Here is a 26,214-nt window from a genome sequence, read left to right on the forward strand (position 1 = left end):
AAAAAATAGTCTTCCAAGACAAAAATTTAATGTCACAGGTTGCCGCGGGCTCAAAAGGAGGCGAGGTAAGCCGCTGTAACACAAAATTAAGGTCCCATGGCATTACAGGATCAAAGACTGGAGGTCAAAATAGCATAGTCCCTTTCAGAAAAGCCCTACAAAGTCTGTGCACCATTAGATTGGGTTCAATAGCAACATAAAAAGTAGAAATGGCTGCAAACTGCACTTTGACAGTTGCCGCAGCTGATCACTGGCTGAACAGTTCAGAAAGAAATTCTAAAACTGATGAAATGGGAGCTGTATGGGGATCAATCTGATTTTCATAACCCCAAATGGAGAATCTCTTCCACTTACTGGAATAAATCTTCCTAGTAGAAGGCTTGTGGGAGGAAGACAGAATATGAACCACCTCCGGTGAAAAATCATGAAGCCTGACTAGGGACGGAATTGGAGCAGCCATGCTGTCAACCGGAGTGTCTGAATGGAGGGGTGGAACTGCCCTGACACGGGTCAACAGATCTGGCTCTAGGTCTAGAATCCACTGATTGTCCATTAGATAAGGGTGGAGAAAAGGAAACCACATCTGACGAGGCCAGTGTGGTGCAATCAGTATCATTTTGCTTCCCAAGGATTGTGCTTTCTGAATAACCTTCATTATCAGGGGGATTGGAGGGAAGGCATAGAGAAGACCGGAGGGCCAATTGTGAACTAGAGCGTCCCTGGGTGCCTCCCCCCCTTCGGGAGGATAAGGGTGAAGTATCTACTGCATTTGGCATTGATGGGGCCAGCAAATAGATCGCAGCAAGGCTGACCTCATCTGTGGAAAATCCATTCCGCCACTTGTTCACTCAGGGACCACTCGTGAGGCATCAGAATAGCTCTGCTCAGCCTGTCGGCAATCACACTGGACTTCTCTGGTATGTGCGTTGCCACTAGAAAAAGCTGGGAAGATACTGCCCACTGCCACACTCGAAGTGCCTCTCTGCAAAGGGGATATGACCTGGTTCCTCCCTGTTTGTTCAGATACCATATCACTGACATGTTGTCCGAGTGGATTGCAATTGTCCCATGAGGAAGAAAGTCTAAGTGCTTGCAATGCTAATAGCACCGCTCTCATCTCTAAAATACCGATATGGAAATGGATCTCGTGTTCTTGCCACGTGCCTTGGACTGTCCTGCCGAGATATGCCCCCCATCCGATCTGGAAGGCATCCATTTTCACCGTGGCAACCAGAGAAGGAACAACGAAAGGCATACCCGTATTGAGATTGCTAGTCTGAAGCCACCAGCGCAGATCCTGCTTGCACCTGTCTGTAATCAAAATAAGATGGGAGAGCGGGAGATGCTGTAGAGTCCACTGGGCAAAAAGTAGCCACTGAAGAAGCCTTATGTGTAGTCTTGCAAGAGGAACTAGCATAATCGAGGCAGCCATGGTCCCTAACAACTTGACTACCACTTTTGCCTTGACCTTCTTCAGTGGTGGCAAAGCGTAGACCTGCTGCTGTAAAACCTGAATTCTCTCTTCTGGTAGGAAAACCCTCATGAGCACCGTGTCTAATTTGGCGGCCATAAAGGTAACACACTGCAAGGGCAACAAGGCAGACTTTTCCCAATTCAAAGTATTTCCCAGATTTTAGCACAGTGCAATAATGGCGTCCCTGGTCTGTAGTAGTAGATGCCTGGTGGTGGCAGACAGGAGCCAGTCATCCAGGTACAGAAACACTTGGAATCCCTGACATCTGAAGTGAGCCGTTACCACTGCCATGCATTTGGTGAACACCCTGGGGGCTGTGGTGAGACCAAAAGGCAGGGTGCGAAACTGAAAATGACTGGCTCCCAGCCGGAAGCGTGACTTCTGGATGCTCTGTCCATTTTGATATGGTAGTAAGCATCCTTGAGGTCGATGGAACACATCCACATATCCTTCCCTAATAATGGGAGAACCGACTGTAATGTGACCATGCGGAATGTGGACTTCTCTAAATGAAGGTTCAAATGGCTGAGATCCAAAATGGGTCTCAGGTCCCCTGTTCGTTTCGGCACCAAAAAGAATCCTGAGTAAGTCCCTAATCCTACTTGGTCTGAGGGGATAGGCTGGATGGCTCCCTTTGACAGCAACTTTTGTACTTCTAAAGTTGCAGAATCCCTTTGACTGGGTGGAATGTCTGGGATTCTTTTGTTTGGAGGGGGATAAGAAAGAAGGGGAATACGATAACCTCTGGAAATTATCTCTAATACCTACTCGTCTTGGGTGATGTCTCGCCAGGCTTCTGGGTATAGAGAAATGCGACCCCCGACTGGCTCCAGAGACGCACAGTCATTCCTCCCCTCAGGAGTGCTGGTAGGGAAAACCACAAAAGGAATTGCGGTCCCCCTGGTTATGCGGATCTCCTCTGCCTCTAGGGTGGCATCTACCTGAATTTCCACCCCCTCCTCTGCCTCTGGAGGAGGAATTACACTGTGCGTCATGAAAAAACCTCTGCGACTTTCTGAACCACATTTTTCCACCCTTCTGGCCCTTGGGACAAGGTCTAGAAGGCATGGAAAAATGGACTCCCATGGCAGACAGGGTTTTTCCTTCCTGCTAGCACCTAGTGAGAGTGTCCTTCACCTTTGGTTTCAAATAAGGATGAACCGTCAAAGTTGGTGAAGGTAGACTTGAAAGCCTCCACGAAGTTATACAAGCGCATCCAGGAGCGTCTCCTAAGAGAGACTCTGGAACCCACAGCCCTGCTCGCTCAGTTAGCTGCGTAAGAGATCAGCCTCACGGAGGAGTTGGTAATAGAATTTAGGGTAGACATCTGAGTATTGACCTTCTGAGCCACAGCATCAGAAACGTTACCCTGTAGAGAATCTCCCAGCTCTTTTAGGAGATCTCTATGGAGCCGTGTAAAATGCAACAAATAGTTCAGCGACCGCAGTGTAAAGGTCGCTGAAGAGAACACACGCTTCCCATACCTGTTCATAGCCCTGGACTCCTTGTTAGGAGGATGGACGGTAGATGAAGTTTCTGCAAGTTCCTTCTTGGTGGCTGCTGCCACCATCGTGGCCATCTACTGGAACACCTTTTGTAAGGAATTCTTTATCGGGGGGGGGGGGGACTTGGGGGATCCCTCTGACTCCTCGAGGTCGGTGTCAGACGTGAGAGACTCATCTTGGGAGTCAATGTGCTTCCTCTTGCACATTCTCTTTCTGGGGGGCTTCAGGTAAAAAAATCTGGGGAGGCCTCAGAAAGCTGGGGACCACTCATGGACGTATCCTGAGGCCTTAGGTCTCTGCTTGTCCCTGGATAGAGGGTGATCTGAGACTGATATTAGTGCTGGAGGGGGAAGAGTGTCGGTGGCATAAGATGCAGCTGACGACCTGTCCAGCACACTCCTCATGACCTTGAAAGTGGATCCCCCTGGCTCCGAAGGTCGACTAACCATGGAAAATACAGTAGTAGCCATCGGCGCCAAGGAGATGAGATCCGAAGCCGATGTCGGGTCCACGCTCACCTGAGCCGAAGCACCAAGAGGAAGACTCTGAGCCAAAGATCGACCCGAGGCCTCCCTCTCGGTTCTGAACAAACTGTGAATCCTGGACCCCGTGGACGGCGCCGGCGGGGTCGGAGCACAGATCAGAGCCGAGATGCCAAAAGGGGCTACTGGAACCAACCTCGCCTCATCCGACAGAAATCACAGCTCTGGCTCCGAAGAAAGGTTCAGAGGAGGAACAGCCAAAGATGAAGGGAGGATGGGCTCAAAAGCTGACTGGGCCGAAGCCGAAAGCGATTTAGCCAGCACCGATAACTGGAGCTGTTTCCTCACCACTCTAATCGACATGGTCATCGGAAAGGGTCCTAGAGAACCTAGAGGACACGGTCGGGCATCTGGATCTCCCTGCAGGGGGAGACCTGCGAGTCGGAGAAACCGGTCGAAAAACTGGAGACTGGCTCCGAACTGATAAATCCATCACCGGCTCCAATAAATTGGGAGCCGATGTCGACATGATAGATACACTGCCTTCGGTTGGCCCCGAAGCCAGTGGAGCCGAAGAAGCAACTGTAATTCTAGTGATTTTCTCTGGTGGCTCCGAGGAAACTGATGGAGCTGGAGAGCGTTTCCTTTGAGGATTTTTTTGTCTGTTTTTTTGTCCGGTTTGGAAGGAGAGGATCTGGAACTAGAAGACCTCTCCAAGTCTTCTTCAAAGGAAGGTTTCAGCAATCCTTTTAAAATAATCTTGTTCTTCCTCTCTTGCAGCTAACGGGGACCGAAAGCGTGGCAGAACAAGCAGGATTCTTGTAGATGAATAGGCCCCAAGCAATACACGCACACAGAGTGCCCATCCGTCAAAGACATCTTACTATTACATCTGACACACTTTTTAAAGCCTGAAGGCCTGTGTTCTTTAGAATCCTTGGACATGCTATACATACACAGGGAAAAACAGTAGGGACACCTTCATCAAAGTAACCAAAACTAACCAAGATAGAGCACGGGAAACTAGAGCCTCTAACTTAAATGGCCTAGAGACCACGGGATAACCACAGGGCGGACTAGGTTCTCCAAGTTAAATGGGCCTAGCCCAGGGAATAAGGGCACCAAAAACAGTCACACAACAAAAAACCCACTAACAGGTCTGCTACACAAAAACAGGGGAGGCCTAGCCCGTAAACACCAAAGAAGAAAACGGGATACCAAGAAAGTTTCAACAGAACCGGTCACACAACCAAAAGAAGCAAAACACACACACTAGCTATGAAAATAGCTTTTGGAGCTACTATATTGAAAAATAAATCGAAAAATTGTACTTTGCCACGGCCAAGAGCGAGACCACGTCCGAGCTGTACGAGTGGCAAACGAGATCTGGGGATAGGCGTGTTGCAGCACAGGATACCTCTTAGCCACAAGCCAATTGAAGACTTCGAGCTAGAGTACGGCTGAGTCAGAGCCGAGGTTCGGCTCTGAACCCACAGGTAAGAATGTAGGTGAGATTGGACTACATAACATCCCTATTTCAACAAAACATCTTAAGGCATTCTGCTCCAGACCAGTTTGGTTGCTCTTGCTGCTTTCAGCCCACATTGTTACGACATAATACTTGTTAACAGTTTGGGGCCTTAGAAAAGAGGCAACTGGTGAAGCAAAACCCCATCAGACAGAGTTCTATTTAAGGGTGCAATTGAAATCAAGGACAAAGGAGATGAACATGCACACAAAGTTTCTCTCATGTGGCCAGAACAGTGCTCAAGCTTGACAACTGTGGTCTTGTACACTTGATATTTACATATTAAATTAAAACATGCACATCCCTTCCTCTCCCTCTAAGACATACAGTCATGAGTTAGTTTTTGTATTTTATTCAAATCCCATCCCAGAAGGACAGTTTCAATGTCAGTTTTGACTGATGTGTACATCGAGAGGTCTTATGCAGGTAGTATACAAAATACTTTTGCTTACAGAAAACAAAACAATACTGAAATGTACGTTTAATGTTAACTTAAGACAGAGCCGTCTTGTGTATGGTAAACAAAAGTATGCATTTCATGTTTAACCTAAAAGTAAGAATGTGAGCTCTGAGCCCAGAGATGGAGAGATTTGTAATTACCTAAAGGTGTCACAAGCTGGGTCATGACCAGGTTATCACAGTATCACATTTTGATTTACAGAAATACAGAATCCTTCTTACAGTTTTATTTTACTTTTGCATTGCAATATCTTTGATTTACTACATGAATATATCCATTCTGTTTCCTCAGCCTAGTTTTTGTAAATGAAAAGTAGAAATAGGGATAATTAAATTGCCACAACAACAGGCCTGTACAGAACCACAAGGTCCTGCTGACAAGATGGAACATTAAAGGTGTTAACTATTTTATATGAGCCTTCTACTGCTAGGATATAGCCAATAAAATTCTATTTTGTACTTACAGACTCTTATTTTCCTACCCCCTAACCATCTGACATTTAGAAAAATGGACAAATCTATTCAGAATGTTGCCCCCAAGCCCTTAAAATGTATGCATTATTTTCAGTTGTTCCTTCTACTAAATATACTATTTTGCAAGCTATGCACCTGTTGTTTAGGGCTCTAATTTAGACAGTTCTACACATATAACCTGAAAAAGTCATACCCTTCATCTGCTGAATCAGTTTTGTTTTCTTGAATGCCATTTTATGTAGAATTTGGATAAGATCACATCAATGTCAATATGCATAACACTACATTAAAATGTTGATTTAATAATATCATTTTATTATGTTCAAACAGCAGCACTGATACAAAGCATATAACAACTTTCATTTTATTTTAATCTGACTTACTGTGTAAAACTACCATATAGTCTGGTTTATAGGTTGTGTAAATCACAACAATGTGATTTCCAAGATACATTTTGTAACACAGGCTTCTAAACAGTTGGATGCATCCTACTATATTTATCTAAGTTTGTTTTTAATCATAAAGCTGCTTGAAAGTTGAGAGAACAACGTCCTTCATCACTAAGATAAATTGCAAAGTCATTATGAAAGTCACAGTAAGAATGGCATAACCCAACGCAAGAATGGCATCACCCAATCTGGACTTTACTAGGCAGAGCCTTTAGAGATGGGTGTAACCGTTAACTAAAAATGTATAAAATGTGATTTTCTGTCACTTGTGCCTCATTTAGTCTGTTATGCTGGCTATTAAATTAATAGCTTCTGACTGACCCTGTGGTGCCTCACTTGCTTTACATTTAAATTATGCAAAATTAATTTCTTAGTTTCTCTATGAGATAGTTCTGCGGTGGTGCAGCAGTAGCACTGTTGCCTCACAGCAAGAGGTTCTCCCGTTCGATTCTCGGCTGGAGTGCAGTGCAGGGAGTGTCTTCTGTGTGGAGTCTGCATGTCCTCCCCGCGGTTGGGTGGGCGTTCGAAAGACATGCGTAAATGGGCGTGCCTTCACTGAAGGTTGAACGTTGAGCTGGCACCTCGGCGTTCATTAAAATTTACTGACAATCATTAGCGGAACGGAGTTCCGCTGTGGTGACCCCTAACCGGGAAAAGCCGAAAGACAAACAAACAAGTTTCTCTATAAGATAGTTCTCTTCAGTTTCTTTTTACACTACTTGAGGCATCAAAGGTATGCCCCCCCCCCACCAGGAGACTGATACAACATGACTGACTGGGACTTCAAGAATGGAGTGATCTACAACACAACTGCAAAATTTCTAAGAATCAGATAACAGGCAGCATTTTAGATATGTGCACCATGCCACTGTCCCTTCCAAAATAAACGTTGTTTGTTCTGCAGCACAAGTCTCAAGTATGCAACTAAAGATGCTGCATACAAAACATGGGGAAAGTACATAAAGAGATACAATTTTTTTGTTAGGAAGCACCTATACATACCGAACAGTTAACACAGGTTACCACCTTTAACAAAGAAACACCCAACACAGATATGAACTAAAAGCATTACTGAACATTTCTGCATAACTGTTTCATGCTTATTGCTAGCTGCCTGAATTTCTCCTTTTTAACAACCAGGTTTGCATCAGTTTTTTTCATCAGCATTATACCAGAAGGACACATGCACATATCTTAGAAGTGAGAGCCCAAAGTATGTAATTAATCCTCTCGGTGGCCTTTTCCACAAAGCTGCAGCTGGTATGCTTACTTGAACAGTGAGCAAATTAGTATACTAATGACACAGAAGTGACCAGAACTGTTCATTCTTTTACTTTTAGCACCTCTGGCATGATCAGTGCACTTGACGGATTCTCTCCACTGCGGTGTGACTTTTTTAAGCTACCTTTCCAACGTGACCCGACATGCCTCTCCTGTGGCCTTAGTACAATCACCTTGATGTTTAACCTCTCCAGACCTAGATCACCTGCACTCTTTACACAGAGGATGACAGTGTGTTGCCAAAAGAGGTGTACACGTAGTCTGATGCTAGTCTCTGGGGTCTGATACACAAAAGGCGCTACTGAAAAACCCACAGAAGAAATTAAAATGTAAATATTTTAAGCAAGGGGGAAGACCTCTGCACCCACCACATGAGAGGCAAGCTCCCTACACCCCCTAAACTTATGCCAACTCAACAGTCACCCAAACATGAAAAAAGGGAAAATCTCAAAGAAAGGAATGCTTGATGCTTCACAACAGAGGTGACCTCCTGTAGAAAACACAGATTGGGAAATCCAACATCAGTGAGTTAAACTTAAGGATTGAGTTTTTGCTCAATAAGGAACTCAATGTGTAGCAAGGTCAAACATTAACAAACATTTTTTTTCCTTTGAATGGGAATAAAAGTTAAAATTATTCAGCTGGCCTGAGTCAAAACAGAAAAATTAACTTTCTGGCAGGAAAATCCTTAACTTTCAAACCAGATAGCTCAGAAAAGTAATTACTACTACAAGCACCCATCTAAAAGAAACTTGCTTAGAATCATTATCATACTAAACTGAAACTGCAACCTGGTACACTTAGCGAGGTCAATAAGCACTTTGCAAAACAATGAGGAGATGAAGGAGTAAGGCTCTGTGGTGCATTATGGGATACAGGGAGGTGCAAAGCAGTCTAGGGAAAACAGGGGTGACTAGCAGCTCAGATGCCTTTTGCCTTAGTCCTAGCAGTAATGGGGGATGGACCACAGCATCTATAGATCTTTTTCAAACCAAATTTCTTCCCTGGTCTTGGGGAGGTTACATGATTCTAGCAAAACGCATATCAGATATGATATGAAAAGTGTGGCAGTTGTGGAGAACTGTAATCAAAAGAAAGCTGCACAAACCAAACTGATATATTTGAGCAGCTGCCGTTTTGCTTTTAGAACAGTCCTGGCCAATTTTTTTTTTTAAAATAATTGTATCAATAAAATTCCCGGAAAAATGCACAAAGAAATATTAAATCATTCTGGAGATACAACACCCTTTTCAAATTAACCAAAACAGTTCCAGCAAGAAGTCTTTTCTTCACACTGGATAAAATGAATCAGTGACACTTGTAAACTACCTGTGTCAGCAAATCCTGCTGGCATTCCAGGAACTGGTTATATACACACCTCAAGCAATTTTGTTAAAAAACAGAGGATTGTTGTTCCATCCTGCAATAAAGATGTGCCACAGACATTGGGCTGTAAGAAAATAAATACAAGTTTAAATGCAGGTGGCAAGACTATCTTCACAATTTTTCTTCTTCTTTCGGCTTTTGCCAGTTAGGGGTTGCCACAGCGGATCACCTGTCTGCTCATGATTGGCAGTGGAGTTTTATGGTGTCGAGTTACCAGCCCGGCACCCAACCTTCCACAGAAGGCACACACACGCACGCAGTCACGCCTAGGGCTTCACAATCATGAGATTAAATACATCTGCCAAGAGTTCGGCTATAAGAGGTCTGCCCAGGTTAAAAAAAAAATTGGGTGCAATGGTGAGAACACAGCTCATATTTTCAAAGCACTTACTTCTGGGATATGTAACTTCTCCAGACATGTCCTTGAAGGCCTTACAAGAGAGTCCTGAATGACTTCCCAGCAACATCTGTTTAGGACATATAACAATTGCCTTATTTAGTTGCTATCGTTTGTTTTTTCTCGTGCATAAGGTAGTTCTGATAGATACTATGCAAGTCATTAAGATTACATATTTCAATGTTGTTAGGTCAAGTCATAGTTTAAAGCCATGGGCACTTATTTACTTTCAACCTTCTAACCCAGAGAGGAATTATCCTAGAATAAAAAGTTTAAAGAATAAGCACACCACAATGACCTTCGCACACTGAAAACTTGCTCTCAGCCTACATCACCCAACCCATGAGTAAAAAGATCTGCTTGCCTTCGAACCAATCTGCTGCTGCTGGTTTCAAAATCTCACATTAACTGGATAACAGCACCTTGTTACTTTCTCTGCTTTCTGTCAGTGTTCGTTTTATCAGTTTAAATTATTTTTATCAGATTAAGCTATTTGTCTTCATCAGTCCTACTTATTATTCAATCAAACGCTGGGACAACTGGCACCAAAAATCCCAGCAGAAACAGAGCAGAGGTGTAGAGGCAGTATAAATGCTTTCCTTTAAGTGTATCATAAAATGCCAATAGCAAATACCCGATGCGGAACAATATTAGCAGCAGTTTAAGTTGTAAATATCACAGCAGTAATCGAAGAATAAAAGAGTAATTTGCTTCACAGAAGCTTCTCCTTTTTGCTTCGCTGCAACAACTGGGTTAAGTACTTAAGGTCTTGTAAGCCCTTATTTTAATAGATTCCAGTTAACACTTGCACAATTTTTGCTAGCAGTTATAATTAAATCTTATTTTTTTGACAAAAGACAGTACTAGGCCAGTTCAAGAGTTCTGACTGTTTATAGGTTCATAGGTTAGTACTAAGCTAACTGCCCTTGCGAGTAATTTTAAGCCTAGCCAATTATCACTTGTGAGACTCAAACCCTGCACCTTGTGTTTGTAGGGCAAACACCTTAACCATTAGGCCACCCTCCCCCCTTGGAGGCAATTTACAAGTAGAACTGCTATCTGCTGCTGACTACAGAGACTTTTTATTTACTCCCAGACACTTGTTTTAAATGAATCATTCCTCTGCTGGGCTGTACAATGAGCATTGGGGTTACAATGTAGTACCATAACTAGGCTGGGGTGAAAGGGAAGGCTACTCTGTGGAACAGATGCTAGGGGATGCAATCACAAAATATCTGTATTATTATCAAAAACATTTTTGAGTTTGTTTTCTGCACCTCTCAATGGGGCTCCCAAGTTGCTCTATGTGATGACATTCAACACCTTGAGCCACTGCTCCACTACTAATTAAGACTAGCGGCACTCTCTGTTTATAGAACCATGTCAGTGGCCTATCTGCCAATAGGCACTGGTCACTTGCACGTAGTAGTTCTGAAACCCAGGTAGCTGCTTTTATTAAAGCAACCTGCTGTAGTCTTCACCTCTCAAGCCCCCCAATTGCTCTCTTCGTTATCTTACTAAATGCAAATACACATTCCAGCGTACATCCCTATAAAGCCACCTACTCCTTCAAATGGTTTAGCCTTACACTTTTCTACAATCTATAATTAACATACTTATCTCCTGAAAACAGTTTAATCTGTGCACTTCAAAAAGTGAATCAAATTAAGCTACTTAGTCACATTTACCTCACCCGTGTACTTCTCCATACTTGAAGCACTGTACATTATGAAAGGTCAGTCAATTTCCTGCTCTTCAAATGTCAGCCTCTTAGCAACTGGTGTCTTTAGGGAGTTTAGAAACTGCATTATACTTGCTGATAAACTTTTACTTAACACAATAACTCCGTGAAAGATAAAAATATACAACTAATGCAGAGGCAACCCATTCACTTAAACAATGCACCGCAAGCATCATACACACACCCTTAAACACACCTCCATAAAATTCTCAATAAAATCACAATGAAATGCCATACACTTAGTGGTCTCTGTGGAGCATAGGGAAAAAAAACCCTGAATGCAACCCTGATGACCACAGACAGACTAATGTCTTAGGAAGCTGCAAGAGCTGGGACGGGGTGAGCAAGAGATGCACAAATTACATCAACAAGTTCACCTGGGAGGGAGGGCTGTGGTGGCTTCTTCCCCTGGGGTGAGATGTTACTCCAGGGGAGTGGCACTGGCCGCTCCTCTGGGAACAAGCCTGTGAGGGGAAGGGAAACATGGCTGGGTCTGCCCCAGTTACTGCATTAGCCCTTCAGAGTCATGTCAAGGAGTGGGCATACCACTGTATCAAGGCCACAGGCTGGCACTCTGCTGTGACAGAGCCCATATCATTATCCGGGGGTGGGTTTAGGATGAGTCTACAACATGCTCTAATGGCTGCCAGAATGGTCTCTTACATAATAGAGAATGTATGGACTGGAAACCGCTCTTGCCCCATGAAAGGGCTAGTAGATCACTTGGGATCTGATGGTTGGCAGCAGGGCATCGAATAAAAAAATGCCATACTCTGAGCAAGTTAAAATCTTTACCAAAGCCTCCTTGAATTAGTAAGAACAGGTCTCTGCAGAACTTTTCCAACTCATCTTCTTCATGCACACTTACAGCATTAAATCACAGAAAAACACACTGTTCCTAATCATGTGCTCCTAAACACTACCAAAAATGCCTTAGTGATTGGGGACTCATCTGCTGGGCAGACAGATTCTCTAATTATAAGGTACAGACAAGGAGAGGGTTACCGTCAGCTGCCCTTTAGATGCCAGTATCACTAACATTACAAGGACCCTACAGACCTTTTTCCCAGGGTAAATATGATTACAGCATTGTGGTGGTGGTGGTTGCCCTTATGGGAACGAATGAGCTGGGATGCAAACCTCTGTGGGACATAGAGAGAGACATGTCAGAACTTTGCAAGCATGTGACAAATACAGGTAATACTCTTGTCCCAAGTGGAACACTTCCCTCACCAAGAGGGATGCACAGGTCCCAAAATATATACAACTGACTTCTACAACTGACTGACTGGTTGGTGTCATTCTAGGGGAATCCAATACGTGTCAGTATGGGACAAGATAACCGATAGCCCATCTTGCTCTGCAAAGGATGGCCTGCACCTCTCATTAAAAGGTTTTCACATACTGGATAAAGCCTTTGCAGCCCCTACAGTGTGTGCTTTTTTAGGACGTCTGGTAATGAACATTCCAATGTAGCAATTTCAACCCCCAATATGGACCACATTATAGTGGCTTAAATCAAGCCAAGAAGTATTGATGACAAAATACCTGATCTTGAGGCTCTCCTATACAACCATGATAAACAACTGAAACTATTTGGAGAACTCCCCATTAACAAGAAATCCATTATTTAGGGGACAGATTACCCAATAATTAACTTCAGCATCTATACATTCAAAGTAGGGGCTTCCCAGAAGTTCTTGGAATTGATTAAAAACTCCTTGGAAGAGAACACTGATAAACCTACCAGAGGAAGCAGTCTAGATCTGGCCCCCACAAATGTAGCACCTGCATGTACTATTCCTCTGGTCTATTCTTCCCAAGTTAAGTCAGACCATAAACTTACAACTATTTATACAGCTCAGCAAGCTCCTGCCTGGTGCCCAGCAGAGTTCTACAGCAGCAGAGACACAAATGAGAGACTTTGGAGTGATTAAGTATCATTTTTCTGCATTTTCTTGCTGCCTTTAGCTAATTCCACCTAAAACGCCAATTTTCTAGAGTTTCTGTGATTTAAAAAGCTTGTTTCAGCTACATATTGTACTTATTTTACTGCCTGCACTTTAACAAAGTCATTTTTGTTTTTAAATCACCTGTTTAACTGTTGTAGGCTACACACTCAAGTGTGATAGCCATTTCTGTACATTTAAAGTGTTTTTTGATTGCATCTGCTTTATTTTCTGAAAAAAAAACAAAAACAAAGAACAAACAAAAAATATACTTGTTTTCCCGCCTTTCTAAGCTAGTACAGTCCGGTTTTCAGGTTAGTGCTGAATTCAGGGCTGTGTTACAAGTTTCTGTGTTAGCCCATACCTTACTTGGATAGAAGGAAGTTTCTCTGTTCACTGTGAGAGAGGGAGCTTTGAGCAGCCTATCTGTCCCTGGAGGAGTGGTTTCAGCCCAGAAATTAGTAGTTTATTGGCCATTTTGGGCTAATTTCTATGTCTTTTGTTTCCCTGCTATAAAACCTGCATTTGTGTGGTTTTGTGCGCTGGTTAGCTAGGGTATAACTACTCCCGGCTCCACAAAGTGTACTCTTCAATTTTTCCCTTGGAACTAGACAAACTTTCAACTTAAGCACTCAAACCATTCACTTCTCATCTCGGCACTTGCTCAAAACTCATAGCAAGCACTAATAAACCTTAGCACTAGACCCCCCTATACTGTAGAGAAGGACAAGGCTCTCTATTCGACCTTACCAGCCCATCAGTAAAACAGTTTACTGTACCTATCCAGGCATGCCCAAAGGGCAGTTTCAGGTGTTCTCTCCGGTCCAACTGGTAAATCTGGGCATTTTAAGGCAATGTTACTATTGCCTCATGTACACAGACAACTCTCTCCTCCTTCCACCAAACACTAATACATCCAAGAGATGCAATTATACAGCCAAACTGGAGGCTAAGCTCTCTCAACCCAAGACTGGGCCAGGCAGTCAAGAGGAGAAGGGAATTACTTGTATTACACCACCAATCTCACACAGACCTATGAAATCAGCACTGGCAAAAAACACACAAATACATGAAAACATACTTGGATGCCCTAAATACAAATCTGCAAAAGCAACAAAGACCTCCAAAGCAGACATCCAAGGAACCTCCACCCCTCAACACAAACCATGAAACACATACTTCACAAAACCAGTGTGCCACACAATCACAGCCCTTCAGGCAAAATAACATACCCAACACACTAGTAATAGATGACTCTCTAGTCAGGCACACTGACGTCCCACTCACTAGGCTGAACAAGAAGAAGGTTACTGTTAGCTACCTGTCAGGTGCCAGGATCCGCCACATAACACAAGCACTCAGGTCACTCCAGAACAAGTACAAATATGACTCTGTCATTGTGCATGTTGGCGTGAATGACCTGAGCCGTACCTCCCTGGACTACATGAAGAGAGACATGGAGGAGCTCTCTGATCACGTAACCCAGGCCGGTATGACCATGACCCTGAGTAGCATCCTGCCCTCACCAAGAATGATACCATGGTAGAGAGAAAATTATCAATTTCAACAACTGGCTAAGCTTCTGGTGTCATTCAAAGGGGATCCAATGTCTGCCAGCCTGGGATGACATGCTCGACAAGCCACACTGCTTCGCTAGAGACTGCTTGCACCAGTCACCCTTAGGCTTTCAAATACTGGCCAAGGCTCTTGCCACCCCCATACTGCCTTTTTTAGGCAAGGCTCAAAAGACAAACCCACTGCCATAAATAGCACAAGTAACAAAAAACTGAGGGTAACGCTACTCAATGCCAGAAGTCTAAACCTCAAAATGCATGCACTAGAGGCAATGCTCAGTATGGAGAAAATCGATATATGTGCAGTAACAGAAACCTGGTTTAAGGCTCCAGAGAGCACCCCAGCACTACCAAGCTACAACTCATACCATACATTTCGGCCATAAAACCTGGACCGAAATACAAAAGGTGGAGTATCGATATTTATCAAGGATACCCACACCTCCAGGTTAGTGGCACAGCACAATGCTTCAGAGATCATGCACGTGCAACTAACAATGGCAAAAAACTGCTATTCAAATCATAGCTTTCTGCAGATCACCCACCATGTCCCAGGACCCCCACTCCACATTCCTGGAAACAAAAAGGTCTCACCAAACACCCTGATATTGGGTGATTTCAATTACCCAAACATTAACTGGGAGAACTACTCAAGTACAAACTCCCTTGCCCAACATTTCCTAGAATTTATAAACTCAAACGCCCTGGATCAACTGGTCAACACCCCCACTGGAGGTGACAACATAATGGACCTGGTCATCACAAACATGGGCGACCCGTGTTCCACACTGGTGGTCAACCCCTCGCTGGTTAGATTGGACCATAAACTAATCAAGGTAAGACCAGTAAGATGAAAGAAGGGATATGTGTGGTGGGTTTAAACAAGTAATGGTATGGTAAGACAAATCAGAGGTTAGGGTGAGTGAGTTAATCAAATGGATCAGGTATATGGGAGGTAAAGGTACTATCAAGCTGGAGATATTGGTTTATGTGATATAGCCTTTAGATGGACAGCTGCATTCAAAATGTTTTAGTAAGTAATATTGGAAATGCGACCTGAACAGGTAGCACTTTGTGTGACCAGTTAAATTAGGAGGAAATTATTGCCACAGTTTTGGGGTCAGTACAGAGAAGCAATGGCTAGTAGAGTGCAGTTTGAAAGAGCTGTAGGGAGTAACCAGATCTGGCTAGTCTTCCTAAGTTATACGTTTGAGTGGCAGCATAAAGTTTGGAAAGGGAGGGGTCAATTTTGAGTATTTTGAAGACCAAGGAACTAAGATTTGATCTCGCCAGTATTGGAAGCCACTTGGCTTATGAAAGAGTAAGTCAGTGGTGTTCATTACATGGTGAATTAGCTATGGATCAATATTTTATTGGAAAGGGTCTGAAGGATGGCAGTGTTTTTGACAGAGGCTGATACAAGCAAGGGAGACCATACTCTAGTTGGCCAAGAAGGATGCATTCTCCTTTAGCAGGCCTTGCTAGATGTGAAAAACTTGAGATTTTTTTTTGTCCCAAAAGAGTAAGTGTTGATCTTGGCTCTCACCTTTTCCATGTGCTCATGGAAGTTTAGTGACTGGTCTAGCCAGATCCCCTTTTCTGTGGGGGAAACAGGCCCAACCATGGGTCTGACAGTTTGTTCCATGGTCAAGCTGAAAATGTGCCTTTTTCCTGGGGAAAGCAAACAAAAGGCAGTAAAACTTAAGACTTTAAAAGTCACTTTTTTCACATAAAAACACAGTAAAAATTTAAAAGTCACTTTTTTCACATAAAAACACAGTAGAAATTACCTTTTGGGGCTGACACAGTCTTTGTAGAGTCCAACAATTTCTCCACAGGAAAAAATGTGGAAAAAGCATAGTAAATCTGAGATTTCCTGATTTAACAAAGTCCAATAGTCTTTCTTTTTTGAAACAGTATACCAAAGTTTATACAGTCTTTTCTGGACTAACAGATAATTGGTTTGATTTCTGGAAAGTCCAGAAGAAAAAAAAGGATAGATGGCAACACTAGATGGAACAAAAATTAGTTTGAAAATAATTTTCCTGAACAGGCAAGTGTTATTAAATAATATTTTAAAATGGAAGTTTTTTTTTTCCTCAAAGGGAACTTATCTGCCCTGCAAAGGAACAGCAAAAGCCTCCTCAAAAGCCTCAGAGGTGTGTATTCTTTGATGGCGGGGAAGCTCTGAAGGGCTTGGCACCCAAACCTGTCTTCTTAGTCGGCTGAGCTTGAGGTTACTGACTGACTAGGTGCATGGAAAGTGCTCTGATCAATATGACAAACATCTACAGATAACCATATCATCTGCATAAAGCAGCAGTGGCAAGTGGGGCAAGGTTTAGTGGAAGTTTGTTGATGAAGATAGAGAACAGAAGAGGTGTAAGAATGGAGCCTAGTGGGACTCCAGAGTGAATGAGGGAACTATTACAAAGAGTAGGTCCTATCTTTACTTTGAATAAGTGGTTCAACAAAGTCTTTGAACCATACAGTACCATCAGGGCTGACCCCAATATCTTTCAGATGGAGTAGAACTGGATTGTTCACCATGTCAAAGCATGTGTTAAGACTCAATGAACAGAACTCCAGTAAGATTTCCTTTATCCATTTAAGTTAAGATGCTATCAGTCATGGTCCACACAGCAGTCATTGGTCTTCTACCAGCTCAGAATCCTTGCTGTTTGATGGAGGACAGGCATTATTTTTATGTTAGTTACATATGGTATCAGTATTGCATACAAACTCTAGTGGTCTGTTTGAAAAAAAAATACAGTGCATTACTTATGGCCTGTACAATAAAAAAAAAAAAAAAAAAAAAAAAAAAAAAAAAAAAGTTACTGATGACCAAATAATTTTGAGGACTGCACAGCAAACTTAACATGACTGATAAGCCTGTAAAGGAGTAGAGTACAGTACAGCGGCAAATGTGTAAATGAACACCCTGATTGTGTATTTAAAGTAAAAAGAACTGTGAACTGCAGAAATAAAAATTCTAGGGTAGTTCTGCCATCCAAAAGATCTACTTAAGTTTAATACAAGTGTTAACTTTACAATGATAGTAGTATTACTCCAATGTCCTACACTTCAGTACTCAGATTAAGATCAATGAATGTATGTTACTCTGACATTTTGCCACATACCCACAACAAGGACAGTTACAGTATGACTACTACAGACACACGAGTCCCACAGCCCTTGAGGCACAGGCTGAAAGAAGACAACAAGAGATGAATCAAAGGTAGTACATTTTCCTCCACAAGGGTAAATGGTTCAATATATCCTGGTATCTCAGCAACAATGAATGAAAGCAGAGAGTCAGAAGATCTGCAAAGGTCGAGATCCAAAAGATGAAGAGAGTTTCTGCTCCATACCGTTTACTCCTTAGAATCTAATCTCTGCAGCTTCTTGCCCGACTCCATTACAGCTCTTTGCTTTCACTGGCTAGATACCAGGAAGTGTCAGGCATTTTTACAATTAGAGAGAACAACAGACATTCTTTCTATGGTTCAGCTTCTGTTGTCAGTCCTCCATTAGTCTTTCTGTGTATGGTGCTGCAGCACTGAAGGCAACTGGTTCACACAGTACAGAGGGACAATACTATCCATGGATCATCAAAAAACAGTGCCCAGCAAACAGGAAAGACAGGAGTAAACAAGCCCGATATTGACATGTAGCACCATCGCTGAGACTTTCATTATTCCCACAGTCCTGAGGCACAGGCTGACTGATGGTGGACTGACAACAGAAGGTGAAACATTGAAAGAATATGTGTTTTTCGCTCAAAGTTGTGAGTCATAGATGAGTCAGGCTGGAGCAAGCAAAGGTTATAAAGATCCCTGGGAAGTAAAAGATATAGAGAGCCACGTAACACACACAGCTGTCAGTGACACCAGAACATAGTCACCCAAAAAGGGAAACAATGTCCCTTGTTGTTGCAAGCTGGCAGCTACTATTGACAAAAACTTTTGGGGACATAGGTAAAGCAGAAAGGATAAATCTTGAATTGGATAAATGGATGGCTCTTACTCAAAACTGCAAAAAATACTCTTGAATAAACCTGACCTTTAAGTGCAGATAAGAATCCTGAAGACCTATACAACACATCCACTCATCTGAACAAGATGAAGGGGACAGAATGAATCATAATTAAAGAGAAAGAATTCTATGGGGGTGAAAATGTTTAGGCCACTTACGTCTAACACAGGCCTTAGGTTATGCATTTTTTGGAAATGAAAAGTATGATGAAAAACAGGTCTTCCCTCGTCTCAGTAGACCTCCTGAATTACCTCATCCACCACTCCTATAGGCAGCAACTGCCACCTCTTTCCCTGCTGCAGCCTTCTGGTGGGATAACACATCGAGCAAAGGTACAGACAGGACAGTTAGAGAGGAAGAGAACTTAAGACAGCTTTTGGCTTCCACATCCCTTACTGATGCATCTGTAATAGTACAGAGCTAAACAAGTGGATGAAGGAAACATCTTCCTCTGATCACCTTTAACTCAAGGTGATCAAGGTGGGACACAGGTCTGCTGATATTCATCCTGGGACTGCCCATATCTGTCCTGAAGTCATTAAGGACACTGGTGTTTAGGCCAGTGAACTTGTTTGAATCCAGCAAAAGGGATGCAGGTAAAGAAGAAAGGATAAATCGTGAACTGGTTAATGTATGGATGGCAAAACCATTCGCTTTTTTTTCTTTTTCTCCTTCATTTTTACTTGTAATCTCAATCTTTTGCCCCTTCAACATCGGAAATCATTCAATCAAGAAAACAAACATTTGCCAACGCTCCCATATCTCTGCTTCAGAATTTCACAACCACCACTTCATACCTCCTGAACTCATTTTCTTCTTCTCTACTCTCTTCTTATAACTCATACCCAAGTACTCTCGACTAAATTTTTTTCTCAAAAATCTTTTTATTGATTTATAAAGTATGACATAAAATAAAACATCAAAACATTACAAATCTTATCATATATGAGTTGATTGAATTTATACACCTTGTAATAATGCATTTCAACTCATGAAGGTGAGAGCAAAACAATATCTAACAATATATACAATATATACAATTGATAACCAAGAATCAGAATATGAAATGAGACTACAGCCAAAATGAGAAAGTGAAGTATGAGAGTAAATAAATCCACATAATGTATTGTGACACTGAATATGATAACTATTAATCAGTATTAATAATGAAGAGGACCTTCTCTAAAACTTTATTTAAAACCCTTTTCTTAGGACTCTTCCAAATAGTTTTGTGTGCATAAATATACAAATATGCCACTGTTCTAAAAGCATTCCAATTTAATTTAGTGCGATCAAGCCAGTTTTTGGTAATGTACAGTTTAATAAGAGAACAAATGAATACCAGCACATGAGTATCCAATTTAGAGAGATGAATCATGGGAATGTGTAAGATTGTAATTTCCCATGATAAAGTGGATTTATGGTACCCCATTTTCTGTAACCTTACTTTCAAGGAAGTCCAAAGTTTATGTGAAAATTTTTTTTCAATACCAAAAAATGTGTAAAAGGTCGGCTTTGGGAAAAGAGCAACAAGGGCATGATGGAGACTTGTTCACGTCAAATTTGTTAAGTTTGGAAGGAGTATAATAAGCATTGTTATTAATCATCAGTTGGGTATAAACCAAATTCTTGAAAGGAAAGTATTCCAGAGTATTTCTAATGGCCAAAAGTTTTTGGTTGTCTGTTAAATGAGGGTTATGAATAACCCAAAAGTTCGAGAAAAGACATGACGAATCTTGTATTAATTTAGTTAATAAATTATAAGATTTTGACAACATTTTCTCAGGTAGTAATAATGTTTTAATTATCAATTCTAAATTATTGAGATCTTGTTCTCTTGGCATCATAAGATTGCAATTATTCATAACCACATCCCTTATTTGGCATAGTATTGTAGTATAAGTAAAGTTGACATTCAGAATCTTACGTAGTTCAGCCAGGGACACGTCTTTATATTTCAGAAATGTCCAAACCTTAATATTTTTTATAAGGGGATAATTTGAAAGGTTAAATGATGTATTATCCAGCTTAAAATTTGGGTTCAGGTGAACTGGTTGAAGTATATATGAAATCTTATCCATTTTGATTAGTTTTAATAATTCCCGGAATGCATTGATCTTATGTTTTAGGAAAATCGAGACTTTGAGGGTGTTCAAGATATCAGTAGATATGAAAGGAAAGGCATCAGGGTTTATGTTTTTGGATATAATATATCGATTCCAAATCCTAACCCAATTAGATGTATTATTATTGTGAATGTTATTCATTTTAGAAATGGACAAAAGTTTATTTGCCAAAACAATTAAGTAATAAAGATAAAAATTTGGCAAACCCAAACCCCCCTATCTTTGGAAGATGATAATTTAGAATAAGATATTCTAACTGCCTTAGGGAACCACAAAAATATAGCTAATTCTTTATTAACTTTGTCAAAAAAAGATTTCGGGATTATTTGATCTGAAGAACTAAATTGGTACCAAAATTTAGGAAGGATATTCATTTTGATTATGGCAGCTTTTGATAGAAGTGAAAGATTCAAAAGTTCCCATCTACGCATATCTAGCATTATTGTTGACCATAATTTATATAAGTTATTTTTAAATGAAGAAAGGCTATTATACTCCATATGAATACCCAGATATTTAACCCCGTATGTAATATGGAAATGAGAATCAGGGAATAAGTAAGATTTATGAGCTAAATAATTCAAAGGAAAAATATGAGTCTTTTGAGGATTAATGTGATAGTCCGATGCAAGAGAAAATTTCTCAATAGACATCATAATCTTTTTAAAATCTGAGAGAGGAGTTTGAAAGAATATAACTAAGTCATCCGCAAAGGCAGAGAAAAATAAATTATTGTTAAGAATCCTAGGAACTTTGTGAAATGTATTTTGTGATATGTACAAAAGTAAAGGTTCCAAATATATGTTAAAAAGAAAAGGAGATAAAGGACAACCCTGTCTCATACCATTAGTCAGCTTTATAGGACTTGAAGTGATTCCGTTAATATATAGTCTAGTAAAGGATTTTTTGTACAGAGTTTTGATAAAATTTATAAATGTAATGGGGAAATTAAAACATGACAGTCTGAAAGAGAAAATTCCAACACACTCTATCAAATGCATTTGATGCATCCAAGATCAGTGCATACAATGGGTTATCATGTTTTGTAAGATGTATAATAGATTCCAAGGTCAAGGTGTTTTCCCAAATGTGTCTATGGGACATAAAACCTGTCTGATCTGGCGAAATTATTGATGAAAGGACATTTTCCAATCTCTTAGCAAGAATCGAAGACAGAATCTTAATATCTACATTGATTAATGAAATCGGTCTATAGTTGCGGGGGTCAGTCTTATCTTTACTATTTTTCAGAATTAGTATAGTTTTTGAAGTGTTCCAGTGGAGATCAGATATGTCATTTATAATTATATAGTTATATACTTTAAGGAGAAAGGGAGCAATTACTGTTTTAAAGGATTTAAAAAAGTTAGGTGTAAAACCATCAGGGCCCGGGGATTTGCCAATCTTTAGCCTATCAATTGACTCTGTAATTTCTAAAAGAGTAAGAGGAGATGAAAGAGTATTTTGCTGTTTTTCATTTAACGTGGGAAATATTATGGAACTTAAAAAAACTATTTATATGACTATTATTTATAGAATTAGAAGATTTAGAATATAATTCTGTATAAAGTGATGAGAAGAGATGCAAAACTTCCTTGTCCGTACTATTTATTTGATCTTTATATTGTATGGGCGATATTTTAGATCTCTCAAAATTTTTCTTAATTATTCTTGCCAGGGTTTTGGAAGGAATTTGGGCCCATTCTGAGTAAGTGGCTAATAGTCTTTGCTCCAATATTGAAAGATTGTTTTGATGTAGTAAAATAAGTTCCTTTTGTAAGTCTATAATCTGCTTTTCATATGAGGGGTCCGGATTTAGCCAATATTGATTTTCAAGAGATTGAATATTCAGTTTTAAACATCTTTCTTTACTATTAAGTTGTTTTTTAAGATATGCAGCCTTACCAATAAACATTCCCCTTAACCTAGCTTTGCATGCCTCCCACTGCACATCATAGGGAATATCTGTTGAATCTAACTCATTTTCCATTTCCTGAATTATTTCTATACACATTTTACTAATTTCTTTGTTAGAGAGCAAGTTATTGTTTAATGTCCAGTTATTTCTTTTGAATTTATGACTCAGGTTAAAATTTAGATTTAATTTTACTAAGATTCTAGAGTGATCAGATACAAATCTAGGTTCAGTAGTGAAATCCATTAATAACTGTGAAAGGGAATTTGAAATAAGAAAAAAGTCCAATCTAGACCATGAATGATAACATTTAGAATAATAGGTATAAGTATCAATTTTAGTTGTAAAGGGTCTATAAGATTATATTCTAATATTAAGTCCTCCAAAGCAAAGGATGCTTGCTGATTATATGAAGAGGAATAACTTGTACGATCTATGACTGGGTTAATTACAGCATTCCAATCCCCTCCCAAAATAACAAAGTGATCTTTGTATGATGAAAGTATGTTGTAAATCTGAAATATAAAAGTATGTTGATCACTACAAGGGCCATAAAGATTTATTATCAGTAGTGGTTTGTCCAAATTATGTATGAAAGCTGTAAAATAGCACCATCTACCTTTATCGTCATATTTTTCTTCAATAATAGTTCCTTGGAATTTTTGCTTAACTATAATAGCCACCCCCCCTAGAATTAGAAGTGTCGCCTGAAGCTATTATTTTCTTAACCATTTTTTATTTCTTACTTTGTCCCAGTCGTCCCTAGGAATATGTGTTTCTTGCAAAAAACATATATTGGCTTGTGATTTATACATTAAATGATATATTAAGGATTTCTTACCTTTATTTTGGATCCCCCTTACGTTCCAGGAATCAATTATTAATAAATTAGTCATATAATTATTAAAGGTCTGTTAAAGAAGATGTTAAAATATAGATTGTTTGTGATTAAGTAAAGTATAAATGTGGAAATTAAACTAAATTTAGTCTCATTATAACAAATAATACCTATAGGTGTATGTTTCAATGCAAAGTTAACTCTACCCTCATAAGTTTTGCTCTTCTCTACCCCAGTGCCTACCCACCTAAACCTATCTACCAAGGGAAGATGAAAATAACTACATATACAATTTAGGTTACCAAAATCATATACATATGTGAAGAAAATTTAAGTAAAGTCCTAAAAAGGACTATAACCAGGTTAACAAAACTGAACATATTTACACAGCTATCCAAAAACAAGATGCCCGACATACACATTCCCCATTCAAAAATGATTTAAATATAATTGTGACTAGAGTATATATGTAGTTAATCTTGTACTACAGTATATATCTATGATGTAAAATGTTAGTAGGATAAAGATTTAATTGGTGCAACATTAATATATTTATACATGTAAAGATCATACATGTATGTGTAGCAATATACGAATATGTCTATAATCAAAAAGGTTTAATGTAATTAAGAATTTAAAATCTTCACATTCAAATATACACTATATTGCTTTGTATTACTAAAACCTTTAAACAGAGTATCTCTGATTAATCAACTTTACTATCTTTAAAAACAAATTGTATGACACAGGTATATGAAAATCCAATTAGAAATGAGAACATCAGTAAGTCTAGTAAAAGGTCAATCAATATCGTTGAAATCACCTGAGTCTCATATTCTTTAACATAACATAAATATAATATGTAGGATGATATTTTAATATTTATCATAAATGTAAGTATAATATGAGAAAATACATTAATGTATACTGTGATAATTACCAAGGGCTTCAACTAACCCTATAGGGTAATATTACACCCTAACACTTCCAGCATTGTCATTAAAAGTATACAAGTGAAAATATATTTTTAACAGAAAATATATACCTAAATTATAAAAATAAAATATTCCACATTTTTCGCAATTGGCCCAATATACCAACAGCAGCATATTAAGCACAATAAGTGTTCTTGTAGATGGCATTTAAAGTTGTCAGCGCTTAGTAGATAATAGATGTGTAAAATAAATTGTCACCTGAATATTAGATTTGTTATGTGCCAACTACATGTAAAAGTTATAGCTAAAAACAAGTTTTCAATCTATATTACACAGTGTTTTAGCTTAAAAGTTAGTTATAAAGGCTTAAATGCTTCCGAACATACGTAGTACCAGTCCAGTACGAGAAAAAGACTTCCTGAATCACAAAGCGCACTGTCACAACCTACAAGAAAGAAAGCCACTTACTTGCGAGAAACAGTGCTACTGAAGTCAAAACACAGTTTCCAAGGATGAAATCAGCAGTTCTTCAAATGCGGGATATCAGTGGAACAAGAAAACCATATTCTGTGCAAGCAGACAATCGCGAACAAATGTTTACATCCTTTTCAGCTTTCTTTCCGAAGACTTGTCATCAGACCACAGAGTATGCAGCACGAGCAACACAATTCTGATCAGATAAAAATAATTGCATTACCCTAGTGTCGCTAGTGACATCCAGAGAGTATACACCAAGGTAAATGGCTCGTGAATAATTCCAGAGACAAAACCAAGGCATTCAGTGAAGATTAGTGACTCTCGGTAGCACGAGAGACCAGATATTATTCCCTCCATTCTGCTGATGTATTCTTAGACGAAGAAACATTACTTTTTCATGTAAACAATGCCAAGTTGATGTTGGTATATTGTAAAGGCATAACATACTGGAATATTAATAAGCGAGTTTGCGACAACTCCAAGAAACATTAAAACAAGTTTCATATAAAAAAAAAGCTGAATTATTTTTTCACCTATCAAAGCTATGTCATATAATCAATATTATGAAAAAAAGACATAGTATTAAAGGTTAGCTCACAAACTTAAAACATCAAATACACTTGCAATAATTATGAGTTTTATTTTTGTGTGTCATTAGCAGGAAGAGCCTTGAATACTTTTAAGAATATGTTTTTTGCTTCTTGTGGGTCTGTGAACACAAGTCCTGCCATTATAGTTGAAAGAAAGAGTATTAGGATAACGCATCCTAAATTTTATTCCCCTTTTAATCAGGTCTGCACAGAATGGAGACAGTTTTTGTCTGTTTAATTTTATTTGAGCTGGTAAATCCTGTGAAAAAGTCAATTTATGTTTATTCCAGATGAGATATTTTTTACTATTGGCTGCTTCTAAGATACGCTGGGTATCTTGAAAGTTTAATAACCTTGTGTATATAATCCGAGGTGAAGTAGAGTCTTGTCTAACACGCAGGGCTCTGTGTGCTCTTTCTACAGTTAAAGTTTTTGTATTTGTTTCACAATTAAGTAAAGCCTCAAATATTTGTTTAGTCACTGAAATTAAGTTTTGATTTTCATGAGATTCCGGCAATCCTCTAATTATTATGTTATTTCTCCGGCTCCTTGCCTCCACATCCAGAACTTTAGCTTGTAAATCAGCAATTAGATTATCT

At 39.8% G+C, this 26,214-nt stretch overlaps 1 protein-coding gene across 2 annotated transcripts in view; it reads right to left on the reverse strand.

The window, feature by feature from the left end:
• Positions 1-26,214, reverse strand: part of CLUH (clustered mitochondria homolog) — a 662,807-nt gene that overhangs the window by 207,247 nt on the left and 429,346 nt on the right. The window lies entirely within an intron of this gene.

The sequence above is a fragment of the Protopterus annectens genome, chromosome 13.part0 (genome assembly GCF_019279795.1).
Source record: "Protopterus annectens isolate FY-2018-M chromosome 13.part0, PAN1.0, whole genome shotgun sequence".
Taxonomy (NCBI): Eukaryota; Metazoa; Chordata; order Ceratodontiformes; family Protopteridae; genus Protopterus; species Protopterus annectens.